Raw genomic sequence first — 18,758 nt, 5'->3', positions numbered from 1 at the left:
TAAAATCTTTAAAAAAGAGAGACAGAACCAAGCCCTGAAAAAAGCATCATTCAAATAGAACATAATGCATTATTACATCTATACTAGAATGTACAGATAATCTGGATTAAACTGATACTATCATTGAAAACTCCAAGGCAATCAGGGCACTTGCTTTTGTTGTTACTGCTGTTGTTTTGTTTTAAATATTTTATTTATTTATTTGACACAGAGAGAGAGATCACAAGTAGAGAGGCAGGCAGAGAGAGAGGGGAAAGCAGGCTCCCTGTTGAGCAGAGAGCCTGATGCGGAGCTCAATCCCAGGATCCTGACTCAATCCCAGGACCCTGAGACCATGACCTGAGCGGAACGCAGGGGCTTAACCCTCTAAGCCACCCAGCCCCGCCATGGCACTTGCTTTTGAGAAAGAATTCAAAGCTAGTCCCTATTAGCATTTGGTAAATACCTAAGAAATTAATATTCATAAAATGAGTAAAGTTAAAGTTTATATACATATATGTGTGTATGAAGAGAGAAATAACCAGTAGTATAATATAGTAGAAAGAGGCTTTGGGGTTAAGGAACGTAGGCCCATATTCTGCTCAACTACCGAGTAGCTCTGTGACTTAGTTAAGTCACCCAATCATTCTGGATCTCAGTTTCCTTTTTGCAAAATAGAGACAATAAATCCAACTTCTCAGGGCTCTTACAGTGTTTATGAGGGCATGTATTCATCTGGAGTGCATACATAGCCTAATGGTTAAGTATACACACTCTTCTGGAGCCACACTGCCTACAGCCAAATTTCAGTCTGCAATTAACTTGCCATTTCATCTTGGGCAAATTGTGTGCCCCCGTGTCCCCATCTGTAAAATAAGGACGATCCTAGTACCTGCTTCATTGGGTTGTTGTGAGGACTTACTTAGTCTTAGACTTATGGGGCACTTGAAACACTGTCTGACAAATATTTTCATTATAAGTAACAAAGCATATTTATTTTTTAAAATCTTACGTTAGTATTTGAACTCCTAGTTTTCTACTGGCCTTCTAGTTGTTCTTTCTCATTCTCTACTTCACACTTTTTCCCCTGCACATTTTTGAGTGTTTGGTGTTCAGGGCTCTGTACTAGGAGCTCCTTTTTTTTTTTTTTCCCTTCATCTTCCTACTTCTAAACACGCCCTCCCTGGATGAATAAATACATTTTCATTGTTTCAATTACTATATCCATTCTAATGGTTTTTTTTCATTTTAATGATTCTTAAATGTCAGAAGCCCAGGTCTTTCTGGGGAGTTAGAGATCTGTACCTCTACGAGACAGTTCCACTTTGATGTTCCCAACACATCTAAATGTCAATTCTTTTCTCCCAAAACCTATTCCTTTTCCCTAGCTCAATGTCTCCTGCAAATAACATCATCAAATACCTAATTTCTCAAGCCTAAAAACTATGACTCAACCCTGACTTTGCCTCACTTACACATCTAGTCTTCTTAATATTTATCAAATGTGTCCTTTCCTCACTTTACACAAGTTGTTGTTATCTCTGCTTTAGATGAGATTAGACTCATCTTTTGCTACCAGTCTGCTGGTCACTGATTCTGCCCTTCTCCAGTCTGTCCTTTGTATTGCAGCCAGAGTTTTCTTTTTAAATTGCAAACTTGATTATGTAACTCTGTAGCCTGAAATTCTTTAATGGCTTCCCACTGCCCTCAGGATAAAATTCAAACTCCTTAAGGTGGCTTCAAGATCTGGCTCATCATGCCTCCCTAGGCACATCTCTAACCATTTTCCCTTACACTTTAATGCATCAGTTTTTCTTATCAACATTCGTTACCCTAAACCATATTCTCTCCAGCTTTCAGGTTTTTGCAATAATCCTTCCACCCAAAACCTTCTCCTTCATTCTCAATTCCTACTTATCTCCTAGATATGGAGTATAGTGTTCTCAAGGAACTATTTCCTTACTCACCACCACCACCAAGTTGGGTTATGTGCCCATTGTAACATATTCACTATCATGGTTGCATTTATACATCCATCCCACCCTGTCTGTGAGCTAACATGAGGGTAAAGTTGTGTCTGTCTAGGTCCTTCTTTATTTTTTGTGTTTTTTTTTAAAGGTACAATTTAGTGAGTTTTAGTATATTCATAGTTTTGCAACCATCACTACTAATTCCAAAAGATTTTTCTTATCCCAAAAAGAAGCCCCACGCCCATTACCAATCACTTCCTACTCCCCCTCCCCTGCCCCCTTGCAACCACTGATCTACATTTTATCTCTATGGATTTGCCTATTCTGAACATTTCACATAAATGGAATCATGTAATGTATGACCTTTTATGTCTGGTTCAGCTCATTCTTGAATCCTCAGCACCATCACAGTATTGGAACAAAATAGATGCTCAATAAATATTTGTATTAACTCTCAATAGAGAGTTAATACAAGAACAAGGAAGTATTAAGTATCTAGAAAAGAATTACAAATTATTAGAGATAGAAGGAGCTTTAAATGTCATCTAATACAAACATCTAATTTTCTAGATGAGGAAATCAAGGTCCAGAGAAGTCAACTGACTTACTCAGGGTCAAAAACTTAGTGGTAGAACTGAGAATAAAATTCAAGAAACTTTGACTCACAACTTAGGGGTTTTCTATAATGACTCCCTAAAATGAAATTCCTTTTTTGTTTCATTCCTTTTAAAATGATGCACTACCAGTGTCTTCCTAGTTGTGGAGCTTGCTTGCTTATTTCTAAACACAGTAGTGTCTTTTTCTGTTGTTCTAGAATGAGCTTGCTTTAGAATAGCAAAACATATCTAAATAATTTTTTTTAAATAGACAGGCTCTTTTCAACCTCTAATTATTCTGTTGCTACTGTTTTTTTCTCTTTGAGCAGTTGTTTTGTGGAAGTTTCCTATTCAAGTACAAACTCCTGTTTAGTTTTGAAAGCTCACAAGCTGACAGCCCCAGGAGGTATGACACTACAGATCATGTACTCTCAGAGAATAACTCTGATGTTTTTTTTATCACCTTTTTCTAACTCATTATCTAAAGGCTTGGGAGAGATTTCATATTTATGGATTTTAAGAGCAGAACTCTAACTTTCAACTGTCTTTCACTTATATGTATTTGTTTGCATATTTGACCCACAAACATCTGAAACTTCACAGGGCAACAATAATCATTCACTTTAGTACTTGATATGTCCACTCTGTGACAAGAATTATGATTTGAAGAAGGAGGTAAGATTTCTGTGCTTTCTCAGATAAAGACTCATGCTAGGTTTACCTCTTGACCTACATCTCAACTGCCCTATTTATAATGGTGATACAATTGCTTACTCTTTTACCCTGATACGTGTGAATCCAAGATTCAGATAAAGATTAACCAGCTATTGTCCAGCATATTAAAGCCTAAGCCATTCCCTGCCCCCTGCCTTTGGCCATTCTGAGTGAAGCAAAAACCAGTTTTATTATGTTTGCACAAAGACAGTAATAGTTGATTTTCTAATGCTCCTCACACATCTTCCCCAATCTTCCAACACCACCTTTTTTTTTAAGATTTTATTTATTTATTTGACAGCTCTCAAGTAGGCAGAGAGGCAGGCAGGGAGAGAGGAGGAAGCAGGTTCTCTGCGGAGCAGAGAGCCCAATGTGGGGCTCGATCCCAGTCATGACCCGAGCTGAAGGCAGAGGCCCAACCCACTGAGCCACCCAGGCATCCCATCCAACACCACTTTTTTAACAAGAAAATCTCCCTTCTATCAAATGAACAATATCTAACTGCTGGATTCTAAAATGCAACTAGGTGACCTTTCTTGCCTGATACAAAGGACAGCTTTACACAAAGAAAGTACATTTTGACATAAATGGGCTCAGCGTCATAGACTTGGAAGGGAAAGGAGAAATAGATAATCCAATCCCTTCATTTTAGAGAAAAGGAAAGTCAATTTAGTGGAGGAAGGATAGCCTTTTCAACAAATAGTACTGGGGCAACAGTACATCCATAGGCCAAAACAAAACAAAACACCCAAAAACCAAAACAAACTCTCAACCTAATTCTCACACTATATACAAATATTAATTCAAAATGGGTCATGGATTTAAATGTAAAATATAAAACTATAAAGAAGAGGAAAGTGAAGTCTAGCAAAAGAAATTGGTTTGTCAGAGGTCACCCAGTTACTCAGAGGCTTCACAGAGTTTGCTTCTGTAAGTTATTATTCACCATTTTAACAAATCGCATTTGGCTCTAATTCCCCCTTTCCACACTCACTCAGAGAAAATGGTTTCCACTATATTAACTGGATATTTGTTCATGCTCTTTTGGTTTTTTAATATCTTCTTCGGGCTACTTCAATTATTCATTCATTCAACATTTACTGGGTGACTACTATGTGCCAGGCACCGTGTAGTATTGCAAAGATGTAAAATACTGCTCACATATCAAGAGATTGATCATCAGTTGGGGAGAAATTAGACTCAGCCTGATTAAATAAAAAACTCCTGTAGGGGCAAGAACCGTGCTTTATCTCCGTTTTCACCAGCCAAGTGCACCGTGTACTGCACATCCCGTCCCAGGCGCTGCACATTTGAACACAGGTCGGTGATTGGCTGATCTTGCATTTCAAGACATTTTCTCCCCCTGTACTGTTTGGGGAACTAAAGTCCATGGAGATTAAATGGCACGTCCTGGAAAAGGTAGCAACGGAGCAGAGGCCATTCCGTGGGGACCTATCCCCAGCTCTGTCACCTCTTGGGTCTGCGCCAGGCATTGATTTGGCAGAACAAATCCGTGGCTGGAGAAAACGTGACCTAGCCAAGATCACCCCAAAGCTCCACTCCCGACCTCCAGCAATACACAGACATCGTTGGCCTAACCCACTGCTTGGCCGCTAATTACCGCTGTTGCTTGCTCACCAAGACTCACTCCTTCCCACCCAAATCTGAATACAACAGCTACCTTGATAGCGGGAATGCGGGTGTTCCCACTACTATTCTCTCCGCTCTTCCCCCCTATCTCCCCCCCAACCCCGTTACATGTGAAATTTTTCAAAGTCGAGAGCTGAGGGCGGGAATTGAAGGAGGGGGTGGGGTGCTATCTAGAAGCTTCCCTTTGTCTTTTTCCTCAGCCCCCACCTTCCCGTTTCTCCTCAGAGTACTTCGGGCTTCAGCGAAATACTTTCACATCAAACTTAAAGTCGCAAGGAAAAGGAAAAGGAAAGAAAAAAAATTAACCTAAGCCTAGAAACTGAGGACGCTCAAGCGCCCTCTTTCTCCCGAGCCCTAGCGTCTGGACAGCCCTCACCTCAGCTCGTCGACGCCTCTCTCAGAAGGGTGGCTACTCAACGGCCTTTTCCAGCCCAAACCCTCTCGGGCTCATGAATAGTCAACGAGGTCTTTTTGGGCGGGATGAGACGCTTACTCATGAATAATTCATGAAAGCTCCGCTGCCAGCCTCCTGGGCGGTCCGCCCCGTTTGACTTCATGAATATGCAAAAAGGGGCGAGCGGCCGCTAACGGACCCCTCAAGGGCCCGGCTCCCTCAGCGTCAGCGTCCTCCGCGCCCGGCTTCCTTCGCCCCGGTTTCCCGGCCGCATGCCCTCGGGTCGCCGGCGCAGCGTCTCTGCTGCCGCCTTTCTCGCCCTTCCGAGGGCTGGCCCCGCGCTCCCGGGCCTGAGGGACCCGCGCGGGGCTCGTGACGCCACCCACAGACCCTGGCGAGGCCTTCCGCTCCCGGCCGCTCTGCCTGGGCAAACCGGTACGTCGAGGACAGCTTGGGGAGACGATTGACCACGCAGGTGAGGCGGTGGCGGGGAGGCCCTTGCGGGCCTAGAGGGGCCTACGGTCGACGCGGGCGGGGCCAGGTGAGAGAGCCTGGAACTGGGACCCGGACCGGGGCGAGGGGGTGGGGCAGAGAGGTCTGAGACCAGCGCAGGGCGGCGTCGGGGAAGAAGCGTCTAGAGCCTTGGGGAACGGGTGTTAATGCGGAAGCCAGCAGCGGGAGCTAGAAGTCTTGGGGCAGAGGTTTTAATTCTTGAGGCATCTCCACTTCTTCCGTAGCATGGACCCCAGTTTGCATTATCTTGAACATGACTTTGAAACCTGACTTTGTTCTCCCCTTCCACTGCGCCTAATCCAGCCCCTTCCGCGCAGGGGTGACCCCCGTGAGCAGTTGGGTGGTGGGTCTCTTCAGATCGTTTCCCGCGCATTCGGGGACATAGTCACTACCTTGTGTACCTTTTCAGAGGTTCGCGGAGTCCCTTGAACCTCTGCGGTGGGATTTCCTTAGAGAGTGGCTGAAGCATGGGCCCACTTGAAACCTGTTTTTACTTTGTTTCTGCAGTAAAGGAAAAAAGACCCAAGTTGGTAAAAACATGAGTTAATAACAGAATGATGAAAACCATAACTTGGGCTGTAATGGTTCTTTAGTTAAGGTTTTCTCAGGTACTCTCCCTGCCACATTGTGACAACCCAAAAATGTCTCCAGACGCAGTCAGGTATCCCCTGAGGGGCAAAATCGCCCTTGGTTGAGAATGACTGCTTTAAATCCTAAACTTTCCAGAAGTAATTGCTGTTTAAGCTCCAGCCTGGCAGATGGTCTGTCTGCTCCAGCCCTTTTGGAGTCAGTATTTAACCACTTCCTTCCATGCTGGTTGTCCTTGTTCCCATCTCAGCTTCCTGTCTCCAAAGAGCCTTCCTCCTCACCCCTATGCTAATGATAGTTCATCCCACCCGACCCTCTCTTATTACTGTTGTTTTCCTTCCTAAAATTTATCACAATCTGGATTTCATTTATTTGCTAATCTGTTTTTCTTCACCACTAAGAATGCAAATAAGCTTTAATAGAGGCCTGATCTGTCTGGGTCACTCTAGGATCTTCAGTGCCTGATACAGAGGGATCACTCAATCAGCATTGGTAGACTGAAAAAGTGAATTCCTTTCTCCCTTCTAAGAGCTTAGGTGGAGTTTCTTCTGCTCCTTGTCATTCTCATTCCTGCTCCTATTCATTCTCATTCCTCACTCCTGTGACCTTTGTTTAGAACTTGAATGGATGAATGAGCACCAAGAAGCTATGAGTCCAGTCTTCACTTTTCTCACTGACTTATCCCCTCCTTCAGGGCAGAAACTGTCCTTTATTATGTTCATTGAAGGTATTCATATAGTTGAAAGAACCAGTCTATGACTTAAGGAACAATATTAGACAATGAAAAATGGAGAGTGCCACAGGGGGCTTTAGGAATTACTAGTCTAGTCCCTTACTTTACAGATCAGAGTTTTAAGTAGTTTGTGCAAAGTCCCTACACTTGCTAATACCAAGACCAAATCACAAGTAGGACCCATGGTCTTACACCTTTCATTTCAAGGCTTTTTTCTAATCTCTGGCCAATCTAGTTTCTGATTACTTTTCTGTGAAGCTGACTTACAACTGAAACACAAAAATCCCAAGCCAAAGACTTGCTTCTTGTCAACTAAAAAGCTTTTGAGCTTGTACTCTTCATCTTTTGATTAAATCTACCCCAGGTGATAATGGCCTAATGAACTCAAAAGTATGGTATGATATTCAATTACTCATTTTCTCTTGTACCTTTCAATAAGAGCCTGGAGATTGTCCCTGTCAAAGTATCTTGTTTGTTTTGGAAGGAAAAAATGCACATTGTGGGAGAAATTGATCATTGTGTAGAAATTTCCAAATAACCAGTTGTTAAAGTTTGGCCAAACCCTGTATCCAATAGTAAGAGAACATGTAAAACAAATTAAAACAGTGGGGAAGAGAATTTTTTTTTTAAGATTTTATTTATTTATTTGACAGAGATAGATCACAAGTAGGCATAGAGGCAGGCAGAGAGAGAGAGAGAGGAGGAAGCAGGCTCCCTGCTGAGCAGAGTGCCCGATGCGGGACTCGATTCTAGGACCCTGAGATCATGACCTGAGCCGAAGGCAGCGGCTTAACCCACTGAGCCACCCAGGTGCCCGGGGGAGGAGAATTTTTAGTTGAGATGATTTTCATTGCCTTTCTCTCTTTAGACACATGTGCTGCTTCTTACTCTGTGTACCTGAAACAGTTGTTACTGCTCATTAATCAGTCCCTAGTTAAGCCCTTGTTTTTTGAGAACTAAAGACCAATTTCCTTCTCAGTTAAATTCAGGGTTTCGTCTTTTTCTCTTCTTGATCAGTTTATATAGGCAGTGCCTGGTTGGTAGAGTCTTGTGGTGTCATGCTCTCAGCTGTTAGGATTTTGCAGTTTTTTTTCTGAGGCATCTAATAGCACTCTTCGTCATAGGAAGTAGATACTATTTTTCTGACTGATTGGAAATTTCCTGATGAAGTTCAGTGTAAGCTTGAAAGTCTTCTCCTAAAGATAGTTTACTTGAAGGTTGTCAAAAACAGACAGATTGAGACAAACCATAAGTGACTCTTAATCTCACAAAACAAACTGAGGGTTGCTGGGGGGAGGGGAGTTGGGAGAAGTGGGGGTGGGGTTATGGACATTGGGGAGGGTATGTGCTCTGGTGAGTGCTGTGAAGTGTGTAAACATGGCGATTCACAGACCTGTACCTCTGGGGATAAAAATATATGTTTATAAAAAATAAAAAAAATAGATTGAATATAAAATGTATTTTCAAGAGGAAATCTTTAGATGCATATCCCTCTTCAGTGTACACAATCATGATACCAAATACAGAGAAAAGACGGGTGCTTTCTTTACCCTATTTACTTTCAACTTTTATTAGAACTCTTAAATCGTAACTTCCAATCATAACACCACCATATTTATTCAAGCATTTATATCAAGCATTTATTTTGCACCTGCCATTATAAATCACTCTGCTTCGCATTTTGGGAACCAGAGAGATGATAATATGGTCTCTGAGCTGTGGAAGTTTACAGTTTAGTAAGAGAAGATACCTGTAAACACATTACTCATTGAGAAAATATTAATACAAATATCAGTGGAAGTATAAATTATAAGACAGGATGTAAAGAAGAAAGCTATGCATGCTAAATAATGAATCGAGACAGCTTCACAAAGGAGGTAGCATTTTAGGAGTTGAGCATGTGTATGTAATTTGCTTTGCTCATTCTTTGGCAATGGTTTGACAGTTTCAGACCAGTAAATGCAGACATTTTGCCCACCGCTTTAGATTTAGGAAAGAAAAGGAGGTGTAAGATCCTTTCTTTCCATTCCTGGTAGCAGCATGCTTTTGAAAGCTAAATGTTGTCTTAGCTATCCCAAATGCCTTATTCTTGGTTAAAAGGAGAGTGCCAGCCCTCATTTCCACAGTAGGGTGTTATTTTATTCTAGTCTCCACTGGGGCATATACTAGTCATGTGGTATGTTTGGGGGGGGGGTCAGTGGTATTTATAAATGTGTTTATGAATGTGACTCTGGAGTCCTAGAATTTTAATTATCACTGAGAAGAGAGGCAAAATGACTTAAAGAACTGAAGTTTTGAATCAGGCCTCCATGTATAAACTGGTGATGTTGCCTAACTTATTTAGGGGAATTATTTTTTTATTTTTGAATTAATTTTTTAGAAAGATTTATTTATCTGAGAGTGTGTGCGCTTGCACCCTGAGGGTGGAGGGGTCGAGGGAGTGGCTGAAGGGGAGAGGGAGAGAGAGAGAATCTCTAGCAGACTCCCTGCTGAGCACAGAGCCCCAGGCAGGACTTGATCTCAAGACCCTGAGACCCTCATGACCCTAGCTGAAACCGGTAAATAGGTGCTCAAGAGACTGAGCCACTCAGGCGCCCCTGTTTAGGGTAATTTTTAGAGAGAAAGACAAAAAGAAAGGATTGCCAACTTGGCTTTAGCTTTTGAACGTGATCCATTCTTTCTCAGCCAACGAGAAGCCAGTCAGTATGAAATAAGCCTGTCAATATAAAATAAGCCCAACTATAAGATCTTAACATAAGCTACTGCTGCTTCTGCCCACACAGTCAATCTACAAAATATAATTCCGTGTGTAGGTGGCAATTTGTTATGGCCTTCATGCCCATTCAGAGTTGCATATTGATTTCTGCATCTTTTGAATTGATCTTTTCTAACTGGCAGAAGAATCTCCTTGTGGGTTGTATGTTTCTGGGGAAAACCTAGGGTTTAATGAACTGAATAGGAAATGACAGGGGCTATAAGTGACAAGCTGCTGCCTGCTTGAGTGCCCTGACTAAGACACGATGTCAAGGAAGGTAATAATTCTGAAACATTATAGAAATGCTCATTTGGCTACTTGGTTTTCTTTTCTGCTGACTATGAGGTTTTGGTGACATGTAAAATTATTTTATGCCTCCTAATGTTTATCATTTAATAGAAAAGGTTTCAAATGAAATAGATTTTAAACTGGCTTTACATGATTTTTACTTGCTACATCCGCACCGAGATCTGAGTCGAGGTGACTTTCAAAATTTACCGCAGTATTGATAGCCTATATTTTGAACCCCTTTACTTTCTACACATTTTGATGTTTGGAAAATGACAGTTACCAAAAACATTGTTTAGCACTCCTGTGAGAGCATAGTGTAGCCTCAGCCCTATGGGAGCCTTTTTTCTTCTCTTAGTTTATACTAACTCAATGATAATTGTTTAAGTATTAATGACCTCTGGTTGAGAAGGTCCTTAATTCAAGATTCAGAATACTTAATGACCTTAGAGAAAATGGAATACAAGTATAAGACATCTAAGGCAAACCTTTTTTCTTTTCTTTTTGTAAGTAATTGCCCCTTTATTTACTTATTTTTTACTTATTTATTTTTTAAGTAATCACTATACCCAAGGTGGAACTCAAATTCCTGACTTCAAGAGTCACAAGCTTCATTGACTGAGCCAACCAGGTGCCCCCAGGGCAGGCTTTTCTAACATCTCTCCTCATTAAACAAACAAAAAGCAATTCCTTTCTGCCAAGAAAAAAGTTTAACAACTGGAAAGTGAGTAAGGTATTACAGGAAGACTGCCTACATAGCTTTTAAAAATGGGAGGGAGAAAGAATTTCAAGGAGACATCATTTAGAGATTTACTGTGACTTACACCTAAGAAAACTGTCCCAGAAAGCCAGATTCCTGTGAAAGCTGTATTCTCAAATGTGCCAGGGGCTACATTAACTTTGGTCACGTCAGTACACACCACAGAAAGATTTACTATATTAAGTTGCATTGAAAGAGTTCAAAATATGACCTTATCAATAATCTGTGGACATCTCTCCCCCTTTGTTGAAGAGTGCCTATACATATGACATGCTCAATAAACACACATCGAATGAATGCATATATGTTGTTAGAAGAATCCCAGATAATCCCAGTGATGTACTGGGTATGTTCAAATTATACATAATGGGGTTGATCTTTGAAAAGATGCATTGCAAATTTCTCTTTCTGTTAGTATTATTTTTCCATTTATCGTAATTTGAAATCAGTGTCTTTTTTTGTTAGCTTTTTATTCTAGTATACATACAGAAAAACATCCTCATTCTTAAATGTACCTTTTATTTACATATAAACAAAATTCACCACTTTAAAGTGTACAAATAAGTGGTTTTTAGTAGTTAGAAAGTGATGTAATCATCACTGCTAATTCCAGAGCATTGTTATCACCCCAAAAAGAAACCCCATGCTTTAGCAGTCACTCCCCATTTCTTCCTCCCCTATCCCCTGTCAACAATTAATCTACTTTTTGCCTCTATAGATTTGACTATTCTGGATATTTCACATAGGGGGAATCCCACCATATATAGCTTTTTTGTGTCTGGCTTCTTTCATTTGGTGTAAAATTTAAAGTATGTTACTCATGTTATAGCATGTATCAGTGTATCAGGACTTCATTTCTTTTTATGGCTAAATAATGTTCCATTGCATGTATATACCACATTTTGTATATCTCTTCATAAGTTGATGGACATTTCGCTTGCTTCCACTTTTTGGCTATTAAGGATAATCCTCCTGAATATACATTTTCCAAAGAAAATATACAGGTGGTCATGAGACACATGAAAAGATGCTCAGCATCTCCAATCATCAAGGAAATGCAAATCAAAATCATAATGAGATATCACCTCACATGGGTCAGAATGGCTGTTAGCAAAAAGACAAGTGTTAATGAGGATGTGGAGAAAAGAGTTAAAATTTTTTTTAAGTTTTAATTTACAGGCACCTGTGTAGCTCAGGTAAGGGTCTGCCTTCAGCTCAGGTCATAATCCCAGGGTCCTCAGATCAAGTCTCACATCAGGCTCCTTGTTCAGCAGGGAGTCTGCTTGCTTTCCCTCTGCCCCTTACACCCTCATGCCCTGGCTTTCTCTCAAATAAATAAGATCTTAAAAAAAAAAAGTTTTTATTTTAATTACCTGGTGCTCATCACAACAAGTGCACTCCTTAATCCCCATCACCTGTGTCACCCATGTCCCATCCGCCTCCCCTCTGGTAATCATCAGTAAACTCTATAGTTAAGAGTTGGCTTCTTGGTTTGTCTCTGTCTACCCTCCCCTTTGCTCATTTGTTTCTTTTTTTAGATTCCACATATGAGTGAAATCATGTGGTATTTGTCTCGTTCTAACCACCTTATTTCACTTAGCATTATACTCTCTAGCTTCATCCATGTTTTTGCAAATGGCAAGATTTCATTCTTTTTTAATGGCTGGTATATATATTACCACATCTTCCTTATCTATTCATCTATCGATGGATATTGGAGCTGCTTCCATAGTTTGTAAATAATGCGGCAAAAAACATAAGGAGTGCATGTATGCCTTTGAATTAGTGTTTTTTGTATTCTTTGGGTAAATATTCCATATGGCGATTGCTAGATCATGGTGTAGTTCTATTTTTAACTTTTTGAGGAACCTCCATAATGTTTCCACAGTGGCTGCACCAGATTGCATTCCCACTAAGAGTGCAAGAGGGTTCCCTTTTCTCCATATCCTTGCCAACACCTGTTGTTTCTTGTGTTGATTTTATCCATTCTGACAGGTGCTGTGTCATTGTAGTTTTGATTTGCATTTCCTTGATGATAAGTTTATTACTATTTTTAAAGATTCTATTTATTTATTTGAGAGAGAGAGAGAGCATGCACGAGTAGGGGGACGGCCAGAAGGAAAGGGGCAAGCAGTCTCCCACTGAGCAGGGAGCCCAGCATGGGACTTGAGCCCAGGATCCTAAGATCAGCCAGAAACAGAGGCTTTACTGACTGAGCCAGCCAGGCAACCCCCACTAGGGTAAATTATGGTGAATATCTTTTCAGGTGTTTGTTGGCCATCTGGGTGTCTTCTTTGGCGAAATGTGTTCATGTCTTCTGCCCATTTTTTTTTTTTAAGATTATTTATTTATTTATTTGTAAGAGAGAGAGAGTGAGAGCGAGCACAGGCAGACAGAGTGGAAGGCAGAGTCAGAGGGAGAAGCAGGCTCCCTGCGGAGCAAGGAGCCCGATGTGGGACTCGATCCCAGGACGCTGGGATCATGACGTGAGCCGAAGGCAGCTGCTTAACCAACTGAGCCACCCAGGCGTCCCAACTTCTGCCCATTTTTAAATTGGATTTTTCTTTTTTGCATGTTGAGTTTTAGTTCTTTATATATTTTTTATTCTAGCCCTTTATCAGATATGTCATTTGCAAATATCTTCTCCCATTCCATAGATTGCCTTTTTTTTTTTTAATTTTAAATTTATTTTAGAGAGAGCGCACACAAGCAGAGGGAGGGGCAGAGGGAGAGGAGAGAAACTCAAGCAGATTCCCTGCTGAGTGGGGAGCCCACTGGAGGCTTGATCTCACCACCCTGAGATCATGACCAGAGCCAAAATCAAGGCTGCCCTGTAGGTTGCCTTTTAGTTTTGTTGATTGTTTCCTTTACTGGGCAGAAGCTTTATATTTTGATGTAATCCCAGTAGTTTATTTGTACTTTTGTTTCCCTTCCTTTGTGGGGCCTATCTAGGAAAAAAGTTGCTATGGCAGATGTCACAGAAATTCTAGGATTTTATGGTTTTGGTCTTACATTTAAGTCTTTAATCCGTTTTTGAATTCACTTTTGTGTTTGGTGTAAGAAGTGGTTCAGTTTCATTCTTTTGCATGTGACTGTCCAGTTTTCCTAATATTTGTTGAAGAGACCGTCTTTTTTCCATTGGATATTCTTTCCTGCTTTGTTGAAGATTAATTAGCCAAATTGAGGGTTTATTTCTGGATTTTCTGTTCTGTTCCAGTGATCTACTTGTCTATTTTTGTGCAAGTACCATACTATTTTGATTATTACAGTTTTGTAATATAACTTGAAGTCTAGAATTGTGATACCTTCATCTTTTCTTTTTAAAGATTGCTTTGGCTCTTTGGGGTCTTTTTTGGTTCCATACAAACTTTGGGATTATTTGTTCTAGTTTTGTGAAAAATGCTCTTGGTATTTTGATAGAGATTTCATTAAATATGTAGATTGCTTTGGGTAGACACTTAAACATATTTGTTCTTCCAATCCATCAGGGTGGAATGTCTCTCCTTTCTTTATGTCATCTTCAATCTCTTTCATCAGTGTTTTATAGTTTTCAGAGTACAGGTCTTTTACCTCTTTGGTTCCATTTATTCCTAGCTATCTTAACTACATTTAATGTAGTTGTTAATGGGAGTGGTTCCTTAATTTCTCCTTCTGTACTTCATTATTGGTGTATAGAAATGTGACCGGTTTCTATATATTGATTTTATTTCTTGTGACTTTACTGGATTTGTGTATCAGTTCTAGCAGCTTTTTGGTGGAGTCATTTGTGTTTTCTGTGTATGATATGTCATGTACAAATGGTCAAAGTTTTACTTCTTTCTTACTGATTTGGATGCTTTTGTTGTCTGATTGCTGTGGTTTTCAGTACTATGGATTTTCAGTACTATGATGAATAAATGTGTTGAGAGGGAAGGCTCTCGAAAATAGTGTTAGTTGTATGCTTTTCATAGATGGCCTTTATTATGTTAAGGTATGTTCCTTCTAAACCTACTTTGGTGAGGATTTTTATCATGAATGACTCCTGTACTTTGTAAAATGCTTTTTCTGCATCTATTGAAATATCATATGGTTCTTATCCTTTCTTATTGATGTGATGTATCACATTGATTGGTTTGCAGATATTGAACCACCCTTGCAATCTAGGAATAAATCCCATTTGATTGTGGTGAAATTTTTTTTAATGATTTTTTAAAATGTATTGTTGGATTTGGTTTGCTAGTATTTTGTTGAGGACTTTTGCATCTATGTCCATCAGACATACTGGCCTGTAGCTCTTTTTTGTGGTCTGTTTACCTGGTTTGGTATCAGGGTAATGCTTGCCTCATAGAAGGAATTTGGAAATTTTCCTTCCTTTTCTACTTTTTGGAATAATTTGAGAAGAGTAGGTATTAACTCTTATTTACTTATTTTATTTTATTATTTTTTTTAAAGATTTTATTTATTTGACAGACAGAGATCACAAGTAGGCAGAGAGGCAGGCAGAGAGAGGAGGAAGCAGGCTCTCTGCTGAGTAGAGAGCCCAATGCGGGGCTTGATCCCAGAACCCTGGGATCATGACCTGATCTGAAGGCAGAGACTTTAACCCACTGAGCCCCACCCAGGCGCCCCTTAACTCTCATTTAAATGTTTGGTAGAATTCACCTGCAAACCATCTGGTCCTGCACTTTTGTTTCTTGGGAGTTTTTTGTTTTGTTTTAAAGATTTTTATTTATTTGTTTGACAGAGATCACAAGTAGGCAGATAGGCAGGCAGAGAGAGAGGGGGAAGCAGGCTCCCTGTGGAGCAGAGAGCCCAATGTGGCCCTCGATCCCAGGACCCTGGGATCATGACCTGAGCTGAAGGCAGAGGCTTTAACCCACTGAGCCACCCAGGCGCCCCTTCTTGGGAGTTTTTTGATTATGGATTCAGTTTCTTTGCTGGCAAGCAGTCTGTTCAAATTTTCTATTTGTTCCTGTTTCAATTTTGGTAGTTTATATATTTCTAGGAACTTACCTATTTATTCTAGGTTGTCCAATTTGTTGGCATGTAGTTTTTCATAATATTATATAATAATTGTATTTCTGTGGTATATGCTGTTTTAAGGTTTTAAATTATTGTGTTTTCATTTTCAGTTGTTTCCATGTACTTTTTATTTCTTCTTTTATTTCCTGGATGACTCATTAGTTGTCTAGTAGCTTGCTATTTAACCTCCATGTATTTGTGGTCCTTCTAGATTTTTTTCTTGTGGTTGACTTCTAGTTTCATAGTGTTTGGTCAGAAAAGGTGCATGGTATGACTTACATGTTTTTTAACTTGTTGGGATCTGTTTTGTGGTCTAATATGTGATCTATTCTGAAGAATGTTTTGTGTGCACTTGAATGTGTATTCTGCTGTTAGGATGGAATGTTCTGAATATATCTGTTAAATCTATCTGGCCCACTGTGTCATTCAAAGCCATTGTTTTCTTGTTGATTTTTTTTTAAGATTTTATTTATTCATTTGACAGAGAGAGAGCATAAGCAAGGGGAGCAGCAGAGGGAGAGGGAGAAGCAGGCTCTCCAGAGAGCAGGGGAAGACTGATGTGGGACTCGATTGCAGGACCCTAGGATCACGATCTGAGCCGAAGTCACCCCTGATTTTCTGTTTAGTTGATCTGTCTGTTGTTGTGTGTGGAGTGTGAAAGTTCTCTACTGTTATTGTATTATTATCCTTTCTGTGTGTTATTAACAGTGTTATGTATTTGGATGCTCCCATGTTGGGTGCATGTCTTGTTCTTTCTTCTTGTTGGGTTGATCCCTTATGATACAGTGCCCTTCTTTGTCTTTTTGGCTTCATTCTAAAGTCTGTTCTGTCCAGTATAAGTATTGCTACTCCAGCTTTCTTTTGACATCCATTTGTATGACAGAAGTTTCTCCATTCCTCTCACTTTCAATCTGCAGGTGTCTTAAGGTCTACAGTGAGTCTCTTGTAGGCAGCATATAGATGGGTCTTATTTTTCTTTTCTTTTTTTTTTTTTTAATCTATTGTTACTGTGTGTCTTTTGATTGGAGCATTTTGTCCATTTACATTGAAAGTAATTTTTTTTTGCATTTAAAAAATTACTTTTCATTTAACCTTTGCATTTGTACTTAAAATATATATTTTTTTCAAGATAACATTTAAAAATTATTCAACTACAATAGCAGCATAAATATAACTCTGCAATTACAAAAAAAGCTAAACTGGGATCCACAGTTAAGTTATTCTCATATTTACAAGTATGATTCTGAAATAAATACTACTTCTAAGCAGCTGTTATCGGCTTTTTAGGTTTGGTTTAAATATATGCATTTTTGGTTGTGGGGAAGCTTATAATGTTATATTCCATCCTCTGTTCTGAAAGGGTTAAGGGCCAACCGGCCCTTAAAACTGAAGTACTCAATCAGTCTGCAGAACAGGCGGAACACAGTTAAACGGGATTCCTACATAACATCAAAAGCATGTGATATCTGCAGCAGTGATATTCTGCAGCAACTCGAAGTACTTCAGGATTGGCAAATTGTCCACTTTATAAATGATTTTATCAGAAGAGTTTAAGAAGGAGCATATTTTACCACTAGCAACTACATTTTAAACTGACATGTGCTAATTTAACTCTCCTGAATGACCTAGCTAATTACCTGGTCACTAGTAATTTGGCAGAACAAGCTTGCAAGAAAGGAGGCCGATACTTAAATTACGGTGTTAATTGTGTGACCCATTCAAATGATTTATTTTCAACATAAACATATAAACTCAATATGAGATGCCTAATTAAAGCAGCACCACCAACAAAACCAAGAGAGCTTCTCTTATTCTAAGGTTAGGCTTTGCCCAGAATTCCTTATGAGTGCAATAGCCCATACTGAGAGTCATTGCTCCCACAACAAAGCCTTGGGCTGCCACAGACATGTGGATCAGGTGAACAGACATTTTAGTATTTCCCCTGCTCTTCAGTTTATATAATCCATTTGCAACAATTAATTGCTGCAAACCCCGCCATTCCAGCGGGAACATGCGGTGCCTCTGGTTTTTTGGATAAGTTTAGATCCCTGATCTTCATCATATGAAGAAAGGAAAACAACTATGCCAGTTGACATAGTGACTGAAGAATCCTCCTATAATAACAGGACTTAGGCTCCCAATATTAAAAGTAGTTATTGATAGATAGATATTATTGCTATTTTATTTCTTGTTTTGTGGCTGTTTCTAAAGATTTTCTCTGATTCTCTCATGTATTTTTCCTTTCATCGTTTCCTGGTTTTCTTTAGTCATATATTTGGATTTCTTTCTCTTTATTCTTTGCATATTTTTAGTGGTTTTTGATTTGTGGTTACCATTAGTTTTTGTATATATCTTCTATATTTAGCAGTCTATATTAAATTGATAGTTAAGTTTGAATCTATTCTTCACTCCTGTCCTCCTCACATTTTAGATAAATAGTGTCCTATTCTACAACCTTTTATTTTGTGAGTTCCTCGAGTGATTGTTTTTACAGGAATATTTCTTTTTAGGGGCACCTGGGTGACGCAGTCTGTTAAGTGTCTGTCTTTGGCTCAGGTCATAATCCTGGGGTCCAGGGATGGAGCCCCAGTTCGGGCTCCCTGCTCTGCAAGGTGTCTGTTTGACTCTCTCCCTCTGCCCTTCCTCCTGCTTGTGCACTTGTACTTGCTCTCTCTCTTTCTCAAATAAAATCTTTGGGGTGCCTGGGTGGCTGAGTTGGTTAAGTGACTGCCTTTGACTCGGGTTATGATCCTGGAGGCCCAAGATCGAGTTCCTCATTGGGTTCCCTGTTCGGTGGAGAGTCTGCTTCTCCCTCTG

General features: G+C 40.0%; 1 protein-coding gene and 1 pseudogene across 3 annotated transcripts in view; both read right to left on the bottom strand.

Annotated features, from left to right (window-relative positions):
- HORMAD2 (HORMA domain containing 2) overlaps positions 1-5,886 on the bottom strand; it is a 95,132-nt gene extending 89,246 nt beyond the window's left edge. Inside the window, exon 1 of one of the 3 annotated variants that reach the window (XM_013063481.2) lies at positions 5,286-5,886. The gene's annotated coding sequence lies outside the window, so the exon portion shown is untranslated. The remainder of the gene's footprint in view (positions 1-5,285) is intronic. The other 2 variants (XM_013063480.2, XM_004766456.3) reach the window with 2 other exon arrangements.
- Positions 5,887-17,711: 11,825 nt separating this feature from the next.
- Positions 17,712-18,076, bottom strand: LOC106007230 (annotated as a pseudogene).
- Between the last annotated feature and the right edge of the window lie 682 nt (positions 18,077-18,758).

This window comes from Mustela putorius, unplaced genomic scaffold, assembly GCF_011764305.1.
Source record: "Mustela putorius furo isolate JIRA1106 unplaced genomic scaffold, ASM1176430v1.1 tig00000081_pilon_pilon_pilon, whole genome shotgun sequence".
Classification (NCBI taxonomy): Eukaryota; Metazoa; Chordata; class Mammalia; order Carnivora; family Mustelidae; genus Mustela; species Mustela putorius.
The sequence above is the reverse complement of the archived record's forward strand: the minus strand, read 5'-3'. Positions and strand labels throughout refer to the sequence as shown.